The 18,614-nt window shown below is 51.6% G+C and overlaps 7 non-coding genes across 7 annotated transcripts; all 7 read right to left on the bottom strand.

The window, feature by feature from the left end:
* Positions 1 to 1,117: 1,117 nt before the first annotated feature.
* Positions 1,118 to 1,189, bottom strand: Trnat-agu. The gene has a single exon. It is a non-coding gene; the product is annotated as a tRNA-Thr (tRNA).
* Positions 1,190 to 1,510: 321 nt separating this feature from the next.
* Trnak-cuu lies at positions 1,511 to 1,583 on the bottom strand. The gene has a single exon. It is a non-coding gene; the product is annotated as a tRNA-Lys (tRNA).
* A 4,609-nt stretch (positions 1,584 to 6,192) lies between these two features.
* On the bottom strand, positions 6,193 to 6,264 carry Trnat-agu. Its single transcript has one exon. It is a non-coding gene; the product is annotated as a tRNA-Thr (tRNA).
* Positions 6,265 to 6,584: 320 nt separating this feature from the next.
* On the bottom strand, positions 6,585 to 6,657 carry Trnak-cuu. Its single transcript has one exon. It is a non-coding gene; the product is annotated as a tRNA-Lys (tRNA).
* A 432-nt stretch (positions 6,658 to 7,089) lies between these two features.
* Trnar-ucg lies at positions 7,090 to 7,162 on the bottom strand. Its single transcript has one exon. It is a non-coding gene; the product is annotated as a tRNA-Arg (tRNA).
* A 901-nt stretch (positions 7,163 to 8,063) lies between these two features.
* On the bottom strand, positions 8,064 to 8,135 carry Trnat-agu. Its single transcript has one exon. It is a non-coding gene; the product is annotated as a tRNA-Thr (tRNA).
* Positions 8,136 to 8,456: 321 nt separating this feature from the next.
* Positions 8,457 to 8,529, bottom strand: Trnam-cau. The gene has a single exon. It is a non-coding gene; the product is annotated as a tRNA-Met (tRNA).
* Positions 8,530 to 18,614: the final 10,085 nt, after the last annotated feature.

Below are 18,614 nucleotides of genomic sequence, written 5' to 3'. Positions count from 1 at the left end.
GTGGAAATGGCATGGCAAGCCGTTCCACAGGACTACATCCAGCATCTCTACGATCGTCTCCATGGGAGAATAGCAGCCTGCATTGCTGCGAAAGGTGGATATACACTGTACTAGTGCCGACATTGTGCATGCTCTCTTGCCTGTGTCTATGTGCCTGTGGTTCTGTCAGTGTGATCATGTGATGTATCTGACCCCAGGAATGTGTCAATAAAGTTTCCCCTTCCTGGGACAATGAATTCATGGTGTTCTTATTTCAATTTCCAGGAGTGTATTTTGTCACATAAGTTAGCATTCCTCAATTTCACAAATACAACGCTGCTCACTATCGAAAGATGCATTCCAATGACATCCTCTGAATCAACTTTCACATCGTATTCCAACCAATCTTCGATTTCGTGCAGTTTAGGTCGGGCGAAATTACGATCAAACGAGAATTTCAAAGTATCTTGTCTGTTCAAATGGGCCATCACGGATTCATATTTCAAATTTCAACATGCGTAGAAGTTATGGAACGATGCAAGAAGCACTGCGACTTACCACGCCAAAGCACAGCAGACCGCGGCGCACGAAACTCAGCACACGTCCGCACAGCACGGCTGACGCGGCGAGACTGCGTCCATTAGGCCACACGGTCACTGGCGCAATATCCTTCCCCACACACATCACAATTTCGCCGTTTGTACACTTGCCGGAATGAATTTCCCATCTTCGACGCAATTCTCCATCTCCAATTTCGGTACTAAAAATGCGGCGCTACTTCTTGCCGTGTCCCATCGCAAGTTACATTCAAGCACTTATGACGCTGATCAAACAAGAGGTTGCAAATCAGCTTCAATCGCTTACTGCCATCTCAGTCTGTTGCAGAAGGTAACTCACCCTATGTCATACAATGGCGAGTTGCCGCTATTACCAAAGCGGCGACGGCGCCGACGACAACCGCGAGGCATTCTCCGGAGACTGCCAAAAGCAGCAGTTTCTGGTGCCTACTTTAATAGCACCATTTGCACCATTCATTTGCGAGAGCATTTCTTAAATACCGCACCCATTCATCAATTTTTTATCCTTGACCGCTTTTTTCAAAAGGGCTACGGTAGGAGGGGCTGTTACAAAATGCATTTGCCTCCTGTGAGGATCGAACTCAAGACCTCTGGTTTACTAGACCAGCGCTCTGCCACTGAGCTCAGGAGGCGCCGCCCAGAACACATTTCGGGTATTTTGTTCTTATGGACTCTTGAATCGGAGCCCTTCAGCTGCAAACGCACCGCATTAGCGACCATTATTTGCATTTAGTTAGCACAGCTGCTGCTTTCCTACACATCTCGCACGATATCGATGTACACCTAAAATTCCAAAACAACACATTTATTTCATTTCAGAATTACTTTCTGCTTCAAATACCATTCCTCTGATATTCATACGAAGCTAGGCATCGTCGTAACCCGTTACGTTCATTACGCAAGGCTCACGAGAGGGGCGCAGGTTGCATCCGCGTAGACACAAAATTTTGCGCCGCCCAGCGTGGGGCTCGAACCCACGACCCTGAGATTAAGAGTCTCACGCTCTAACGACTGAGCTAGCCGGGCTCCACGCAACGCGTTACGAGCCATACAATACTGATGGGACCTGGGACCATCTTTGGAAGATCCTTTTGACTACAGCTTATTACCTGCTGCCACAAATGAGCTACAATCCTATTCAATGAAAAATTATCTCCGAAAGGCCTCAAATCTACTTGAAATGATACGTGACGAAGGTGACGGTAGGTGACACGATCGTGACCAGGGGCGGTGTTGCGTTTGGTGCGGAGTGTAACAATGAGATCCTGTGTAGTGATAGGGGCATTGAGTTCCGTGTGTGTAATGTTGTCCAAGTACTGGAAACCAGGAGCGAGGGGAGGGACAGAGGTGTCAGTTCGATCGCGGATATCCGGGAAGAGGGAGTAATCGAACTGGGGATCGTCGGGGATGGAGAAGACATCGGAGAGGTAGGAGGCAAAGTGATTGGCCTTACTAAGGGTGTCAGGGAAGGGGTGATCATCGTGGAGAAGAGGATAGTAGGGGGAGGGCTTAGTTCCGGAGTTGGATTCAGGACGGGTATGCCGGGGGATGGGGACGAGGTCACCTTGAAGGGTGGAGAGGAACCGATGCCATCGCCGTAACTGGGCAGCGGAACGACTATGGATGTTGAGGTCGGCGGCGATCACGTAGGAGGAAAAGGTACGATCGACGTGGGAGAGGAAGTCGAAGGGAATAGGAGCGTTGGGGCGGACATAGATGGTGGCGCAGGTAACGGTAAGGCCGGGGAAGAAGAGACTAAGGATCAGGTGTTCGGTGGGGTCAGGAAGGAGAGGTTGGAGCCGAACGGGGATCTGGCGGTGGTGACCAATGGCAACTCCGCCACGCGCAATTGGGAGGGGATTATCGGAGCGGTGGAGGAGGTAGGGCGAAGTGTGAATGGTGTGGTGGGGTTGGAGGAAGGTTTCATTAAGGAGGAAGGCATCCACGCGGTGGGTGGCAAGGGTGTGCAGGAAGAGGTTCCTGTTGGTGGCTAGGGAGCGGATGTTGTTGAAAAGGATACGTTGCTGTCGCGCCATGATAGGGATTTAGACGAGGGTGTCGAGGCGGGAGAAGGTGAAATGGGCCTGGTTGTTGGAGTAGGTGGCGTACATCTTGAGTTGGAATATGGAACGGGCGGCGAGGGAGATCTGTTGGAGGGTGTGTGGGCGCTGAAAGGGATGAACATTCTGGAGGACGATGGTAAGGAACCTGATGATGTCCTCAGCGGTGGGGGGTGGGACGAAGGGAATTGCCAGGAGGGGTGGGGGCGTCCAGGGGACGGACAGGGACGGTGAGTTCAGGAGTGGTTGGAGGGGGTCGGGCTTTAGACTTTTGGGAGTAGGTGGGATGGGGGAGATTGCAGGTATTGCAGGAAGGAGGGGATTGGAGGAAGTGCGCTTGCCGACAATGCAGGCAGGTGGGGGCCTCGCGACACTCAGCTGTGGGGTGCGCGTTGTAGCGCAGACACCTCTGGCAGCGCAGGGATTGAGGAGGGCAACGGGAGGGGTCGACCTTGTACCGCTGGATAAAAAGGAGGGCACCCTCCTTATGGAGACGGTCAATGGAGGGGGTGTGCTCAGAAAAAACCCGCATAAGGCGGGTGGGGCCGGCAGCGTTATGTATGCGGCGAACCGCACGCACCTCCAAATGGGGATGCGCCTGGAGCTCCGCCAACACCTCCTCCTCCGTGATCACTGGACTAAGCCGAGTGATCACGGCGGTGAGAGTTGGCAGGCGACGCGGAGGTTGGGGTTGGCGGGAGGGAGGTGGTGAAGGAGCTGGGGTGAGAGAGGCATGAGGGCCAAAGCGGGTGACAGGGATGCGGGAAAGGAGGTAGGTGTGGAGGGTTGGGCTGGGGGAGGAGATGAGGACCGAATCTCGGCGAGGAGTGAGGAGGGAGATGGGGGCACCAGGACAATGCTGGCGAAGGAAGAGGGTGAGGTTCCGGGCTTCAAGGAGAGAGGGATCAGGACGGGAGAGGAGGTAGCGGTAGGAGGAAGGGAGAGAGGAGGAGGATGAGGGGGCAGGGACAGGCGGGGAGACTTCCATGGCATCATGGGTGGGGGAAGGAGGACGAGGCGCAGCCTTTTTGGAAGCAGAGGAAGCAGGAGTGCCACAGGGGCGCTTGACGGCGGAGGAGGATGTGTGGGGGACAGGAACAACGGGAAGGTGGCGGGGAGGGGCAGGTCCCGGGGCCGGAGTCGGCGCCGGAGATGGTGACGGTGACGGTGAAGGCGAAGGCGACGGCGGCGATGACGATGATGGTGGCAGTGGCGGCGGTGATGGCGAAGGTGACGGGGAGAGCTGGGAGTGGGCAGTGGCCCGACGGGCCACCACCCGAGCCGGAGCTGCAGTGACAGGCTGGGGGAGTGGGGGGAAGGGATCAGAACGAGAGGAGCGGGAGGAAGAAGCGGGAGAGGGGGCGACAAAGATAGAGGGTGAAGGGAGAGTGAGGAGAGGCGGAATGGAAGGAGGGGGGTGGGACTGGGCACACCAAGTTATAGTGGTGGAGGCGGCGGAAGGGGAGGTATAGACAATGGCGGTGGTGGTAGTAGTGACAGTGGTGGTGGGGGCGGACATGACGGGAGAGAGAAACAAGAACGAGCAGAACGAAGAGGAAAGGATAGAAACTGGGGACAGACAAAGATGAAGACGGATGAAGACGAAGACGGCCGTAGACCAGGGTCAGGACGGCGGCGATGGCGGCGACCAGGCGGCACCGGATGGCGGCGGCGGCGGGCACCGGCGGCGGCGGCGGGCACCGGCTGGCGGCGACGGCGAGCACCGGCAGGCGGCGACCAGGCGGGGGCGGCGAGCCCCGGCAGGCGGCGACGGCGGCGGCGACCAAGCGGCGGCGAGCACCGGCAGGCAGTATGGACGGCAAGCAGACGACACGGCAGGGAAACGGCGGGGATCTTCCACGTCGAAGGTGCACCCTCAGAGTAGCCCAGGCAGTGAAACTCTTCGATGAAGAAGAGAGGGAATCCAACCCTCAAATGAAAAGCAGCAGTTTTTTTTTTTTATTGAATTTCAATTCCCCCCCAAAGGGGGCGGGCTGGCAGCAGCTTAGGACGCTGCTCTGCAGCCTACAGATTTTCTGACAAAGAGCAGGAGAATAAATAATAATAAAAAACAGGCGATAAAATCGGGGACTTAGTGAGTAACAAGGTGAAAAGAAAATGGGGAAATTAAAACAAGCAACAGAGGGATGATGAAGCGAATAAAAATACATACGGAGCAGACAGGGAAAACAATAGACAGTTAAAAAAAACACAGCGACAGTCTGGAGTCTGTTCGCAAAGTATATAAAATTCACACCCAGCGACAGCATGGTTTCTGTTCGCAACACAACACTGAATAGTCACTAGAACACAGCACGAAAAAGTCGGCAAAGGTGACACCACAGTCGAGAGCAGGTGGGGGGAAACTGGACAGGAGATGGGAAAACAAAAAGGGGGGGAAAGGAGAGTAAAAGCGAAACGGGGGGGGGGGGGGGGGGGACCGGGAAAGGAGCTGATGGAGGATGACGACCCATAAGAGGGGTACTGGGCAGACGCGACAGGGAGGGGGGTAGGCAGAGGAGGGGAATACAAAAGGACTGGGGGGGAGAAGGGAGGTAGGGAGAGCTGTAGTGGGGAGGAAACAGGATGGAAGGGGGGGGGGAAGAGGGAGCCCAGGGAAAGGACAGAGGAAAGGAGGGGGAGGGATGATCAGAGTTGATAGGAAGGATAAATGGAGGGAGAGAGGGCATCATCCGGGAGGGGAAGCTGACGGAAGCCACCTTGGGAAAGGAGATGGAGGGTGTAGGGATGGAGGGTAGGGGGGACACAACGGTGAAGACGTGGCAGGGGGCAAGTATGGGAGAGGAGAGGAGCAACCAGGGGGTGAGGGGGTTCAAGACGGCGGGAGGTGTAGAGGATGCGGATATGTTCGAGGAAGAGGAGCAGATGGGGGAAAGGAATGAGATCATAGAGGATTCGCGTGGGGGACGGGAGGCGGATATGGAAGGCGAGGCGGAGTGCATGACGCTCAAGGATCTGGAGGGACTGATAGAATTTGGGGGGGGCAGATATCCAGGCAGGACTGGCATAACAGAGGATGGGACGGATTAAGGATTTGTAGGTGTGGAGGATGGTAGAGGGGTGCAACCCCCATGTCCGGCCAGAGAGGAGTTTGAGGAGGCGGAGGCGGTTGTGGGCTTTGGATTGGATGGATCGGAGATGAGGGATCCAGGTGAGGTGACGGTCAATGGTGAGGCCAAGGTAGGTGAGGGTGGGGGTGAGACGGACATGACGTGCGCAGACCTACGATGATTGCCTGGGTCTTGGAAGGATTTAGTTTCAGGAGCCATTGGTTACACCATGCAGCAAAAAGGTCAAGGTGATTCTGGAGAAGGCGTGGGGACCGTTGGAGGGTAGGAGCGAGGGCGAGGAATGCGGTGTCATCAGCATATTGCAAGAGGTGCACTGGAGGGGGGGGGGGTAGCAGCAGTTTCTGGTGCCTGCTTCAATAGCACCATTCGCACTATTCGTTTGCGAGAGCATTTCTTAAATACCGCACCCTTTCATCAATCTTTTTATCCTTGACCGCTTTTTTCGAAAGGGCTACTGTAGGAGGGGCTGTTACAAAATTCATTTGCCTCCTGTGAGGATCGAACTCACGACCTCTGGTTTACTAGACCAGCGCTCTGCCACTGAGCTAAGGAGGCGCCGCCTGGCGCATTTTTCGGGTACTTTGTTCTTATGGACTAGTGAATCGGAGCCCTTCAGCTGGAAACACACCGCATTAGCGACCATTATTTGCATTTAGTTAGCACAGCTGCTGCTTTCCTACACATCTCACACGATATCGATGTACACCTAAAATTCCAAAACAACACGTTTATTTCATTTCGGAGTTACTTTCAGCTTCAAATACCATTCCTCTGATATTCATACGAAGCTAGGCATCGTCGTAACCCTTACTTTCATTACGCAAGGCTCACGAGAGGGGCGCAAATTGCATCCGCGTAGACACAAAATTTGGCGCCGCCGAGCGTGGGGCTCGAACCCACGACCCTGAGATTAAGAGTCTCATGCTCTACCGACTGAGCTAGCCGGGCTCCACACAACGCGTTACGAGCCATACAATACTGATGGGACCATCTTTGGAAGATCCTTTTGACTAAAGCTTATTTCCTGCTGCCACAAATGAGCTACAATCCTATTCCATGAAAAATTGTCTCCAAAAGGCATCAAATCTACTTGAAATGATACGTGGCTATCAGCACCATTATTCAACACACATGCTCGACTGTGTGCAGACGCCTGTGGCGTAGCTCTTGGGTCCTGAATCAGACGCAGTAGTTCCAACAAAAACTCTCCTGATCGGCACTGTGCCGAAAATTTCGCTACAGATCACCCTTGTCTTGCTTGTGCTTCAGGTAGACGCCCGTTTGCAGCCAGGAAGCGGACAGCAGCAACTTTCAACTAGTTTTTCAGTACTCAAACAACACAGTAAAACAGTATGCATCTTTTGCAGAACTGGATAAACTCGACCGTGACAGGATTCGAACCTGCAATCATTGGATCCGAAGTCCGACGCCTTATCCATTAGGCCACACGGTCACTGGCGCAGTATCCTTCCCCACACACACCTCATTTTCGCCATTTGTACGCTTGCCGGAATGAATTTCCCATCTTTGACGCAATACTCCATCTCCAATTTCAGTACTAAAACTGCGACGCTACTTCTTGCTGTGTCCCATCTCAAGTTACATTCAAGCCCTTATGACGCTGATCAAACAAGAGGTTGCAAATCAGCTTCAATAGCTTACTGCCATCTCAGTCGGTTGCAGAAGGTACCTCACCCTATGTCATACAATGGCGAGTTGCCGCTATTACCAAAGCGGCGGCGGCGCCGACGCCGACGACGACGACGACGACGACGACAACCGCGAGGGTCTCTATCAGGGGTAGAAAATACATCACTAGAACTAAGTATTTCACGGCGGCATTCTCCAGAGACTGCCAAAAGCAGCAGTTTTTTTTTTTTTTACTTTATTGTTATTTTAAAACCTGTACAACAGGCAGGCTGTCAGCAGCACACTACGCTGCTCTTCAGCCATAGAAGACACAAGCAGCAAAAACAGTGAGAAGACACATAAGTCACAGAGCGGTGGGCAATAAAACAGGAGACACACAGAGAGAATCACGGAGCCGTTCACACTCGTCGATAATCCACACTGCTAGCTGATGAGACGACGCACAACCACTGAAGATGATGATGGCACTGGTGAACGATGGAGGGGACGGTGAACACTAAACACTAAACACACAAAACACTGATGGCGGCGACCTCCGGCGCGCGAAAAAAAGCAGCAGATTCTGGTGCCTGCTTTAATAGCACCATTCGCACTATTGATTTGCGAGAGCATTTCTTAAATACCGCACCCTTTCATCAATCTTTTTATCCTTGACCGCTTTTTTCTAAAGGGCTACTGTAGGAGGGGCTGTTACAAAATTCATTTGCCTCCTGTGAGGATCGAACTCACGACCTCTGGTTTACTAGACCAGCGCTCTGCCACTGAGCTAAGGAGGCGCCGCCTAGCGCATTTTTCGGGTACTTTGTTCTTATGGACTAGTGAATCGGAGCCCTTCAGCTGGAAACACACCGCATTAGCGACCATTATTTGCATTTAGTTAGCACAGCTGCTGCTTTCCTACACATCTCACACGATATCGATGTACACCTAAAATTCCAAAACAACACGTTTATTTCATTTCGGAGTTACTTTCAGCTTCAAATACCATTCCTCTGATATTCATACGAAGCTAGGCATCGTCGTAACCCGTTACTTTCATTACGCAAGGCTCACGAGAGGGGCGCAGGTTGCATCCGCGTAGACACAAAATTTGGCGCCGCCCAGCGTGGGGCTCGAACCCACGACCCTGAGATTATGAGTCTCATGCTCTACCGACTGAGCTAGCCCGGCTCTACACAACGCGTTACGAGCCATACAATACTGATGGGACCATCTTTGGAAGATCCTTTTGACTACAGCTTATTTCCTGCTGCCACAAATGAGCTACAATCCTATTCAATGAAAAATTGTCTCCGAACGGCATCAAATCTACTTGAAATGATACGTGGCTATCAGCACCATTATTCAACACACATGCTCGACTGTGTGCAGACGCCTGTGGCGTAGCTCTTGGGTCTTGAATCAGACGCAGTAGTTCCAACAAAAACTCTCCTGATCGGCACTGTGCCGAAAATTTCGCTACAGATCACCCTTGTCTTGCTTGTGCTTCAGGTAGACGCCCGTTTGCAGCCAGGAAGCGGACAGCAGCAACTTTCATCTAGTTTTTCAGTACTCAAACAACACAGTAAAACCTCATGCATCTTTAGCAGAACTGGAAAAACTCGACCGTGACAGTATTCGAACCTGCAATCTTCGGATCCGAAGTCCGACGCCTTATCCATTTTTTTTTTTGTCCAACGCCTTAACCACTTTTTTTTTTTATCCGAAGCTTGACGTCTGATCCATTTTTTTTTTTTTTTGCTCTGCCATTTTTTTTTTTTTACGCCTTAACTACCTTTTTTTTCCGGTATGAAACGCGTGAATGAATAAAAATAAAAATAAGTAAAAGGAAAAGGTGGAGTCGAAACTCGACTCAGCTAGATTGGTTTCTACACCAAGATTCCCTTGAGAAAATTAGCATATTGCAATCTATAATCTCGTATTTGTTCAAGCTGATGATGCTGAATGCGCAGAAATGTCAAAAATTCTTCTTCGCTCCGGTCTTCTTGTGTGAGAATATAGAAATCTGAAAGTCCCATTAACCAATTGGCAGCATTTCTTTTAGTATTGGGGTAGGGGACGCCCTCAGGATTGAGGAGGTTAGTCGGTGTGATGGTATTATCGGAAGTTCTGAGTATAATTGCTAGCATGCGCCGAATGCAGCACCATACGTCGTCGATCGTATCACATGTAAACCTGTGTTCCTCGGTATCGAGGACGTTGCAGGTAGTGCAGTTTGGCGTTTCTGCCAGATGTACGGCGTGCAACTTAGAATTCGTCGGCAGTTTCCTATTAACAGCAAAGTACCATACGGCTCTCACCTTAGTCGGTAATCGGGGATCATGAATATTCTTCCAAATCGTATTCCAGTCATACTGTTGAAGTTTCCCCTTGATGCTGTTTCTGGGTTTTCCGTCAATCATGGTCTGGTTCAAGTCTTTTACTGTTAGCGTACCGTTGTGGAAAAGCGTTCTCGGAATGTAGCTGTATTCAATGAGAAAATGTTTGAGGTGCGAAAGGTCCGTCGGGAGGTGGTGCACGTCTATAGGTGGATCCAGACTGGGCGGGATTATTTCATTCAGAAGATGACCCACTAGATTACCCGGCGATTCTTTCCACAGTCGGTATGTCTTGCAAATATACAGTGCTTGTGCTTTACAGTAGATATCGGTAAGATTGAGACCACCTTTGTTGTCTGGTAACGTCAGCGTTTCATATTTAATTTTGAAAATATGACCCCTACTAACATAATGGCCGAGCGCTGCTAGCATTCGTTTCGCTATTGCTCGTGGTAATGGCAATATTTGGGCGACGTAGTTCACTTTGGACGTGATATAGGTATTGGCGAGCTGTACCTTCTGCATTGCGTCCAGATTCCGTAGACTGTATTGGTGGAGGCACGCTCGCATGTTCGTCAATATGCGTCTGTAGTTGAGAACAACTGTTCGTCGGATATGGCGCGTGTATACTATGCCGAGGCTTTTCAGTGTGTCAAGGCGTTTCAGGTGTTCTCGAGCTCCAATGTCATCTCCGCGGCCGATCGGCAAAATTCCTGACTTCGCCATATTTATTTTAGCGCCGGAAGCAAGTTCATACTTCTTCGTAATTTGGAGCGCAGTGTCTAGTTCTTGGTCACTCCTGACTAGGAAGCCGACATCATCAGCGTATGATTTACACGTTATTTTGTGGTCGTGTATGTGTAATCCTTGCAGAACCTGGTTTAAATTGAACAGGAGCGGTTCGATTGCTATTGCAAACAATACCATGGACATTGGGCAACCTTGTCGTACCGAGCTACGAACCTTGATTGGGCTACTGAGTTGTCCATTTATCTGGATTTTAGAGGTACCATTCGTGAGCACGGAGTTGAGCATGGCTAGAAAATTCGGAGGAAAATTCATTTTCCGCATTACACTGAAAAGGTATGAATGGCTCACTCTGTCGAATGCTTGTTCGAAATCAAGTGATACGATGGCGCATCGGAGTCTGCAAGTCGCCGCTATGGGAATGACATCCCTGTAATCACTTAAGGTCTGATATATCTTTCTATGCCTGCCAACACACGATTGGTAGGAACCTGTAACTGTGGTAATTACGGAGTGCAGCCGTTGCATGATGACGCGGGCGAAGATTTTGTAATCGCTGTTCAATAAGGTGATAGGTCGAAGATTACCAATGCCCTTGCCTCCTGGCGTTTTGGGGACCAGGACCACCGTCCCCTCATAGAACTCTTCTGGGAAGGGGGCACTGGGATTCATGAGTTCATTGCATATGCACGTCAGCTTCGTTGCCATTGTTTGTCGAAAAATTTGATACAGTTCGACAGGTAGTCCATCAGGTCCGGGTGATTTGTTCTTTGGACCTCTCAGTATGGCGTCCACCACTTCGTCCTCCGTTATAGCGGTAGTGAGGGTGCCGGCTTCATCCGAACTGAGTCTACCTGTTACCCCGTCGATGACTTCCCTTTGCACCACGTCATCCGTTGGTGTGGTGGCCAACAATTCTGTATAATGCTTGTAGATTTCGTCCTTGATCTCGCACTGTTTGGTCAATAATCGACCATCAGTAGTTGTCAGTTTAGTAATTATTTTCCTATTGTTCCGTTTATTTTCGTGTATCACATGATACATGGAGGTCGCTTCGTTCGGAACGGTGTGTTGCAAACGGGTCCTAATACGGCAACCCTGAAGTTGTTGTCGTTTTAAAGTCAATATTTTTGCTTGTATTCGTTTTATTTGTGAATAATTGTCGATTATCGTCACATCCGGCTTATGCAAGTCACGGAGGCACTGAAAATAAAATTCCACAGTTGCCTTTTGCCAGGCAGCCTTCTCGCGAGAGTAGCGTTTCAAAGTTTTCGTTATAGCAGGTTTGGCGCACTTGATCCACCAAATGAGCGGCGAGTTGTACTGCGGGAAACGTTTTTCACAGTCGTCCCACGTATTGTTAAATGCTACGCGGCACGCCGGATCTAATAAATGAGCAACATTAAGTTTCCACTGTCCCCTGGCTTTGTAGGTTCCTTGTTTCGCCAAATTGATGGTACAAATATACGCGGCATGATCAGAAAATATGGTGGGCCAGATTTCGGAGTGTAGAACATTTGACTTCAAACCAGCTGTTGTATAGATCCGGTCTAAACGGCTCGCAGAATGGCTAGTGACGTGTGTGAAACCGGGCGCGTCACCATGCTGATGTTCCCACGTGTCAATAAGTCCCAACTCAGTGATGATGGTTTCAAGCTCCAGTGATTTAGTAAAGTTCGGCGTTTGGTCTTTCGGACGGATAACACAATTAAAATCCCCGGCAAATATTATGTGATCATGACCCGTTCCGAACAGTGGAACTATCTCTTCTTTGAAGAAGACGGCTCGCCGCTGTCTGTTACCAGATCCGGAAGGTGCATAAATATTAATGATTCGGGTGTCATTGACGGTGCCAGCTATACCTCTACAGTTGGGTAGTTTCTCAACGTTGCGGATTAGTATACCTTCTTTATATAATATAGCCGTTCCAAGTTCGTTATTGCTACTGGGGTTAACAATAGCGTTATAGCCCGGTATGTGCTCTAGGTCAATATCTGTCACTTCTTGTAACAATACGATATCGATGTCGGCTGCATAGACAACGTCCTGGAGATTCCGCAAATTCAGTGCACTCCGGATCTTATTAATATTTAATGTTGCAATCCGGTAAGCTTGTAAGCCCGCCAAATTTGCTTGAACGTAAGGGTGTAAAAGAACTGACTGCCTATCGTCCTAGCGATCTAGATATATTTTGCCTAAGCTAATGATCGCATGTTCAGTTAATAGAAATCTGCGTCATCATCGGTGCCTGTTCCTCGTGATGGGGGGCGTCGCTGTTGGTTAGAGTCCCCTCCGCTAAGTCTAAGGTCCGGTGCAGCATTGTCGTCCGTCATGTCTTGATCTTGATCCTCATCGTCGTGATCATCAGCCCAGTGTGGGGAACGAGTGTCGTTTCGGTTCTCCTTGAGTCGTGGGCAAGCGTCTGTAGGTTGCGGCTCAGGTACCATGGCACTCTTTGGAGTCGGCTGTGTAGACGCGGAGAACACAAGGTCGTCAGTTCCATTTTCGGATGATGCTCCTGTCCTCGATTTCTTCAACGGTTTGCGATTGCCGTCCTGTGGTGCTGGTGGTACGTCGGTCATTTTTTGTCTCACCTGTTTGATCTTGTCTCCCATGACAGGGGCAGTTTCGGCCGCTCCCTGGTGAGCAATCCTGCGCTTCTTAGTGTCCTTGGTATGATTGTCGATTTGTCTATCTGCTGCTACTGTACCGTCGAGACCAGCTGCTGAATGGTTCTCACCAGCGACAGTTATGTTCAGGGAGCCTGCCGGAGAGCTGTTACGCGCAACGTCGGCTGAGGGGCAATGTTCTTGTTGTGCTGGTTGTGCAGGAACGATGACCTCCTGGCCGGCTTCCGGTTCGGTGATGGCCATTTGACAGTCAATTAATTTGCCCTCGGAAGCAGGTCTCTCGGTCGCTTTGTTCGTGGACGAGATCGTGCGCACCGCCGCAACGTATGTCAGCGGTAGCTGTGACATGGCGTGTGGGACTCCTGCCTCTCCGGTCGGTATTTGTGTTACGCGCCTTTGCAGGCACTGAGCATGAACGTGTCCTGCAGAACCACAACCCGCGCATGTTCGCGGTTGCCCCTCGTATATCACGATAGCTCTGTAGCCACAGACACTGACATAAGACGGGATATGCTTGACCATATCGATTTTGACCTGTCGAACACCATTTAAAACTTGAAATTTATGTGCAGAGGACCACCGCTCGGCAACATTACTAATGATAGTTCCATAAGGCTTCAAAACGGAATTAATTTGTTCAGCAGTTATCTCAAATGGCAGTTCGAAAACGCGATCGGTCCTCACACCAAAACCAGCATGAGAAACTTTGACCTCGCCCACATTGCCATCAGAATGCTTAAACTTGAAAGTACCTCCACAGGATTCAACAAGTTGGTCGCATTTAGTCGCACTCCTGAGCTTCAAATACACCGTACTACTGCAGATCGATGAATGAATGCCAATAATATCATCACCCGTTAACTTTACTGTCTCCTCAAGAAATCTCTCTATTTCAAATGAAGTAGGTCTCCCGAAACTGTTGTCGAAGACAAATTTCAACGTATCTTTTCGTACTAGTTCAGCCATTACCACTTTCAAAATGGAATCGTCGACAGATAGAAGAGAAACGCTCTACAGCGTTTAACTCACCACAAACAGCGCTCGGCCACCAGCAGCAGCGACGTAAACACAGCACATCCGCACGGCACGGACGCCGAGGCCAGACTGTCCAGTAGGCCACACGGTCACTGGCGCAATATCCTTCCCCACACACACCTCATTTTCGCCATTTGTACGCTAGCCGGAATGAATTTCCCATCTTTGACGCAATACTCCATCTCCAATTTCAGTACTAAAACTGCGACGCTACTTCTTGCTGTGTCCCATCTCAAGTTACATTCAAGCCCTTATGACGCTGATCAAACAAGAGGTTGCAAATCAGCTTCAATAGCTTACTGCCATCTCAGTCGGTTGCAGAAGGTACCTCACCCTATGTCATACAATGGCGAGTTGCCGCTATTACCAAAGCGGCGGCGGCGCCGCCGCCGCCGCCGCCGACGACGACGACAACCGCGAGGGTCTCTATCAGGGGTAGAAAATACATCACAAGAACTAAGTATTTCACGGCGGCATTCTCCAGAGACTGCCAAAAGCAGCAGTTTCTTTTTTTTTTTTTTTTTCTTTGTTGTGATTTCATGCCCCTGCCCCATATGGGCAGGGGAGGGCTGTCAGCAGCACAATCCGCCGCTCTTCAGCCGAGTGACATGACAACTAAAACAAGAATAAAATAATACATATATAAGGAGGTAAAAAAAAGGGGAACATAAAACAGAGTAAGGGGAGAAAATGGAGGTAAAAATCACTGACATGTAGAAGTTCATTGGGGACAGTTAAAATAGTCACCAGAAAGTTTAAAAAAAACACAGTTTGCGATTCTTAAAACACAGAGAAGACACTGGATGCGCATGCACAGTTTAAAAGTTGGCCACAGAATTAAAAACACTACGAAAACAACACACTTAAAACCCACTTGGAGCACACACGACGAAGAGTAAAACTACCAGGCGGGACCTGCCGAGGGAGAGGGCAGAGAGGATGGAAAAGGAGGGGAGAGCATGGGGCAGCTGGGGAAGCGGCGGGATGAAGAGAGGAGGGGCAACCGTGGGTGCACGAAGAGGCAGGAGACACATGGGGCGGGAGAGGGAAAGGGAAGACAGGGCAGGAGGGAGCGCAGAGACACTGAAAGAAGGCACAAGAGATGGGCGGGGAGTAGGAGGGGAAATCCGCTCAGAAGGAGGGAGGGGGAGGAGAGGGAGCCCTGAAGAGGAGGCAGGAAGAGGGGGTTAGAGTTGGTAGGAAGGGTAGATGTCAGGGCGAAGCTCATCATCCGGGAGTGGTAGACGGTGGAAGTTGTGTTGGGAAAGGAGATGGAGGGCGTGGATATGGAGAGAGGGAGGGACACAACGGTAAAGGCGCGGCAACTGGGTGGGAGTGGAGAGGAAGGGAGACACCAGGGGGTGAGGGGGATCAAGGCGGCGGACAATATATAGTGTGCGGATGTGTTCAAGGAATAGGAGAAGGTGGGGGAAGGGGATGAGGTCATAGAGGATGCGCGTGGGGGACGGAAGGCGGATGCGGAAGGCGAGGCGGAGTGCATGGCGTTCAAGGATTTGGAGGGCTTTATAGAACCGGGGAGGGGCGGAAATCCAAGCGATGCTGGCATAACAAAGGATGGGGCGGATCATAGAGTTGTAGGTGTGAAGGATGATGGAAGGATGCAGACCCCACGTCCGGCCGGACAGGAGTTTCAGGAGGCGGAGGCGGTTGTGAGCTTTGTTTTGGATGGTAAGGAGATGGGGAGTCCGGGTGAGGTGGCGGTCGAGTGTGAGGCCAAGGTATTTGAGGGTAGGAGTGAGGTGGATAGGACGGCCGTAAATGGTGAGGTAGAAATCATGGAGGCGGAAGGAGCGGGTGGTGCGGCCTATGATGATCGCCTGGGTCTTGGAGGGATTAACACGGAGGAACCACTGGTTGCACCAAGCGGTGAATTGGTCAAGGTGGGTTTGGAGGGTACGTTGGGACCGTTGAAGGGTAGGATAAAGGGCTAGGAAGGCGGTGTCATCAGCGAACTGGAGAAGATGAACAGGAGGGGGAGGTTTGGGAATATCAGCAGTGCACAGGAGATAGAGGAGAGGGGAAAGGACAGAACCTTGGGGCACGCCGGCAGAGGGGTAGAAAGTACGGGAGTTGGAATTGTGGATAGTCACATAGGAGGGACGATGAGAGAGGAAGGAAGCAACGAGACGGACGAAGTTGATGGGGAGAGCATAGGTCTGGAGTTTGAAAAGGAGCCCGGAATGCCAGACACGGTCATAGGCGTTCTGGAGATCAAGGGAAACAAAGATAGCAGAGCGACGGGAGTTAAGTTGGAGGGAAAGAAGATGGGTAAGGTTAAGGAGCTGGTTGGCAGCAGAGAAGGAAGGCCGGAAGCCACATTGGGTAAGAGGAAGGAGGCGGTGCTGGTGAAGGTGGAGGTGGATACGGCGAGAGAGGATGGCCTCAAAGACCTTACTGAACACTGAGGTGAGGCAGATGGGACGATAGGAAGAGGTAGCCGAGGGGGGTTTGTTAGGCTTAGGGAACAGCAGGACACGGGAAGTCTTCCACAGGTCAGGGTAAAATCCAGTGGAGAGGAGGACATTGTACAGCGTGGCAAGGACAGACAGGAAGGATGGAGGGGATTCCTTGAGGTGACGGTAGGTGACGCCATCATGACCAGGGGCGGTGTTTCGTTTGGAGCGGAGGACGAGTGCGATGTCTTGCATGGTGATGGGAGTGTTGATGTCGGAGGGGGGTAGCCGATCCAAGTACTGGTACTGGAAGCTAGGGGCGAGCGGGGGGACAGAGGTGTCAGTGCGGTCAAGGACAGTGGGGAAGAGGGAGTAATCAAAATGGGGATCGTCAGGAATGGAGAAGACCTCGGACAGGTGAGAAGCAAAATGGTTAGCCTTACTGAGGTTGTCAGGAAAGGGTCGATCGTCATGGAGGATGGGGTAATGTGGGGTGGGATGGCTACCAGTAAGGCGGTGGAAGGCTGACCAGTACTTGGAGGAGTTGACAGGGAGGCTGGAGTTGAGGCGTGTGCATGTCTGTCGCCAGTCCCGGCGTTTCTTTGCTGTAAGGAGGTTCCGGATATGTCGCTGTAATTGCCGGTGGTGGCTGAGAGTATCCCGGTCACGAGTGCGGAGGAAGGAGCGGTAGAGCCTGCGGGATTCACGCAGAAGAAGGACGGCCTGTGGAGGAAGTGTAGTGCGGTGAGGGTGGATGAGTTTGGTAGGGACATGAGCCTCCACAGCGTCAGTGATGGTCTTCTGAAGGAAGGAAGAGGCATGGGTGATGTCATCAGGGTGGTGGAAAGTGAGAGGGTGGCTTTCAACCTGTAAGGCAATGGATTCCCGGTAGGCATCCCAATTGGCACGGTGGTAGTCATGGACAGATTTTGGAGGGGCAGGTGGGCGGGTAGCTGCAGTGGCAGGACGGGTAGAGGAGATGGTGAGAAGGACGGGGAGATGGTCACTACCAACAGGATCGAGGACATCAACGGCAATGCGACCAAGGAGGTTGGGGGAAGCGAGGATAACATCGGGGGTAGAGTTACTTTCAGGACGGGTGTGTTGTGGGAGAGGAACAAGGTCACCATGGAGGGTGGCAAGGAACTGATGCCACCGCCGAAGGGAGGCAGGGTCACGGCTGTGGATGTTGAGGTCAGTGGCGATCACATAGGTGGAGAAGGTACGGTCAACATGGGAAATGAAGTCAAAGGGCGAATATAGATAGTGGCACAGGTGACAGTGAGGGAGGGAAAAAAGAGGCTGAGGGGAGGTGTTCGGTTGGGTCATTGAGGAGGGGTTGTGGCCGGACAGGGAGACGCCAGAGGGGGCCGATAGCGACCACGCCTCGAGCTAGGGGAAGGGGATTGTCGGTGCGGTGAAGGAGATAAGGGGAGATGCGGACTACATGGTGGAGCTGGAGGAAGGTTTCATTAAGGATGAAGGAGTCAACCTGGTGCTGGGAGAGGGTACGCATGAAGAGGTATTTGTTTGCAGGGAGGGAGCGAATGTTGAGGTAGAGGAGACGTTACTGTTGACGAGCCATGGGGTTGGGTGTGGGAAGGGGAGAGAGGGGCTTAAACAAGGGTGTCTAGGCGGGTGAAGGTAAAGTGGGCCTGGTTGTGGGAGTACGTGGCGTAGGTGTTTAAGTGGAAAATAGAGCGGGCAGCGAGGGAAATCTGCTGGAGTGTGTGGGGGCGCTGGAAGGGGTGGATGTTCTGCAGGACGACGGTGAGGAACCGGATGATGTCTTCTGCTGTAGGGGGAGGGCGGAGGGAATTGTTAGGGTGGATAGGTGGGTCAATGGGGCGAACAGGGACAGTGAGTTCAGGGTTGGTGGGAGGGGGCTTGGCTTTGCATTTGGAGGAATAGGTGGGGTGAGGTTCATTGCAGGTGTTGCAGGATGGGGGGGAGGCGAGGTTGGGACACTGTTTGAGGAAGTGGGAGGCTTTACAATGGGGGCAGGTGGGTGGGTTCTTGCAGTTTTGGGTGAGGTGGTCATTGTACAGAAGACAACGCTGGCAGCGGTAGGATTGAGGAGGGGAACGGGATGGGTCAACAGGGTGGCGGCG

The sequence above is a fragment of the Schistocerca piceifrons genome, chromosome 7 (assembly GCF_021461385.2).
Source record: "Schistocerca piceifrons isolate TAMUIC-IGC-003096 chromosome 7, iqSchPice1.1, whole genome shotgun sequence".
NCBI classification, from domain to species: Eukaryota; Metazoa; Arthropoda; class Insecta; order Orthoptera; family Acrididae; genus Schistocerca; species Schistocerca piceifrons.
The sequence above is the reverse complement of the archived record's forward strand: the minus strand, read 5'-3'. Positions and strand labels throughout refer to the sequence as shown.